Consider the following 2682-nt stretch of genomic DNA (forward strand, 5'->3'; position numbering starts at 1 on the left):
TTCTCTCCCCCTCCTCTCCCTCCCCATCCTTTCTTTACTTCCTTCAGGATGCCTCCTCTGGCTGGGACCTCCTCCAGACCCAAACCTCAGCGGCAGCAGAGGGCAGACAGCGGCAGAGGAGATGAGAGCACCAGGGGCACATTGGCACCCCCTCCTCCCCCTCCACACACCCCTGCCACACCCCTGGCAGATCCAGAGATCCGGGTGGCAACGCGGAGGGAGACAACGACCCCCGGGCTCAACTTCAGCTTCGGTTCTGAGCCCTCCATGACGAGACTTACCCCCATTGGTCCTCGTCCTCTTCCCAAGTCCTCCTTTGACTCCTTCCTGTGTCCAATACAGAAGGTCCAGACCACCGAGACCCCCCAGGGGGTCTCCACACACTCTACACTGCAATCACCTGTGACTGTTCCACAGCAAACCACAGTACAGCCCATAACACCAGCACCACATACACCTACACGAAGACCCACACGCCATCTGAACACCAATAAAAAACTGAAAGACTGGGCCCTGTGTATGAGGAAAAAACACATCATCATTGGGGACTCTAACCTCTCCAGATTTCCTCCTTTCCAGAATCCAGACCTGCAAATAGACAGTTATCCCGGGGCTTCCTTTCACCACGCCGAGTCTCTGCTCCACAAGGCCGCCTGCACCACTGAGGTGGAAACGCTGATCCTCTCCTTCGGCCTCAACAGCAGGAAGCAGAAGCCCCGGGAGACAACAATAAAACAACTGCAGAGAACTCTGAGAATTGCTAAACACAGATTTCCAGATGCCACAGTTTGGGTTCCCATGGTAAATGTTTCCACAGCCTTGCCACTGAAGGAGCAACAGAATCTTCAGGTACTGAATGATTTTATCATGAGAAACTGTAATTTCATTCCTAAACTGCCTACCAAAAACTTCAGTACTGATGTTGATAGAATTCATTGGACTCATTCCACTGCTTCTAAAATGTTGGAACATTGGTTAGAGCAGGTAAACTGAATGTCCCCGGAAGCCTGTTTTATCAGGAGGGGTTCAGAAATGTCCTAATATTAGCAAAACGCACCAAATTGACTATTGCACAACTATCTTTACTTAATAGAGGCCTAAATTTCATCCCCTCTAAAGGTAGTAATAAAAATATTAGACCCCAAACCAGGCTTGATCTCCAAAACTATCACAGGAGGCTTAAATTATTAACTTACTATGGGGATGATGATCAGACTGAAAAATTACCGTTTATGCCAAATTCTAATTGGACCCCCCCAGAAGGAAAAATGCCTCCTCATATTCTAAATTTAATTCAATTGGACCTCAATTATTTCCAAAATTCATTTCAAGTAATGAGAATCAAACCTAACTTAGCACAAGAAGAAAATCTGGCCTTAAAAGAATTAATCAATAACAAGGAAATCATTATTAAACCGGCAGATAAGGGCAGTGTGGTTGTTATAATGGACCTCCAACAATATATATGGGAAGGCAATAGACAATTGGCAAATCCAAATTATTATATTAAATTAGACAAACCAATATACCCAGAAACCTTCAATTTAGTAAGCCAAATTTTCAATAAAATACACGAGAAAAAACTAATCAACAACAAACAACGTAATTATCTAATTGGCGACTCAGAACCCAGGCCCAGGAGATTTTATTTACTCCCAAAAATTCATAAAGATCCGGCCACCTGGAGTAAACCGTTTGAAATCCCTCCTGGACGCCCTATTGTCTCAGATTGCAGCAGTGAAACTTATAGAGCAGCCGAATTCATTGATTATTATATAAACCCTTTAGCCAAAAAACATAACAGTTATATTAAAGATACATACGATTTTATAGATAAAATAAAAAATTTAATTATACCTGATAACTCTATTTTATTTACTATAGATGTAGATAGCCTATATACTAATATTGATATACAAGAAGGTATTCTTGCTATTAAAAATATCTTATATCAAAATCCTGATAAAAAGAGACCTGATAAAGAATTATTACAACTATTAGAAATCAATTTGACTCGCAACGACTTCGAATTCAACGGGAATTACTTCCTACAAATTAAAGGGACAGCTATGGGCAAGAAATTTGCTCCTGCTTATGCAGACATTTTTATGGCTGAATGGGAAACTGCTGCTCTGAAAAAATGCCCAATTAAACCTTTACATTATTATAGATATCTTGATGACATCTGGGGGGTCTGGGTTCACTCAGAGGAAGAGTTTACACAATTCCTGGAAATTCTTAACAACCACAATCCCTCCATCAAATTGAAATCCACACTGCACAACAATTCAATTGACTTTTTAGACACAACAACATTCAAAGGACCAAAATTTAAAACACATAACCAATTGGACGTTAAGGTTTATTTCAAGGACACTGACACACATGCTTTATTACACAAGAGTAGCTTTCACCCCAAACACACATTCGCTGGATTAGTTAAATCACAACTGCTTAGATTTCATAGAATATGCACACAACAGGAGGATTTCAAGGAGGCCACTCGAGTGCTATTTTCTGCTTTGTCCAGTAGGGGGTACTCTAGGACCTTTCTTAGAAACACTTTTAAGACTTTTCTCCATAGCAAAGCAATACAGATCTCTACTGCTCTGCCTTTTGTCTGTACGTACTCACCTTCCACAGTCCAATTGGTTCGAAGAATCAAGAACAATTTAGAGACCT

Source organism: Chaetodon auriga, chromosome 14 (assembly GCF_051107435.1).
Source record: "Chaetodon auriga isolate fChaAug3 chromosome 14, fChaAug3.hap1, whole genome shotgun sequence".
Classification (NCBI taxonomy): domain Eukaryota; kingdom Metazoa; phylum Chordata; class Actinopteri; order Chaetodontiformes; family Chaetodontidae; genus Chaetodon; species Chaetodon auriga.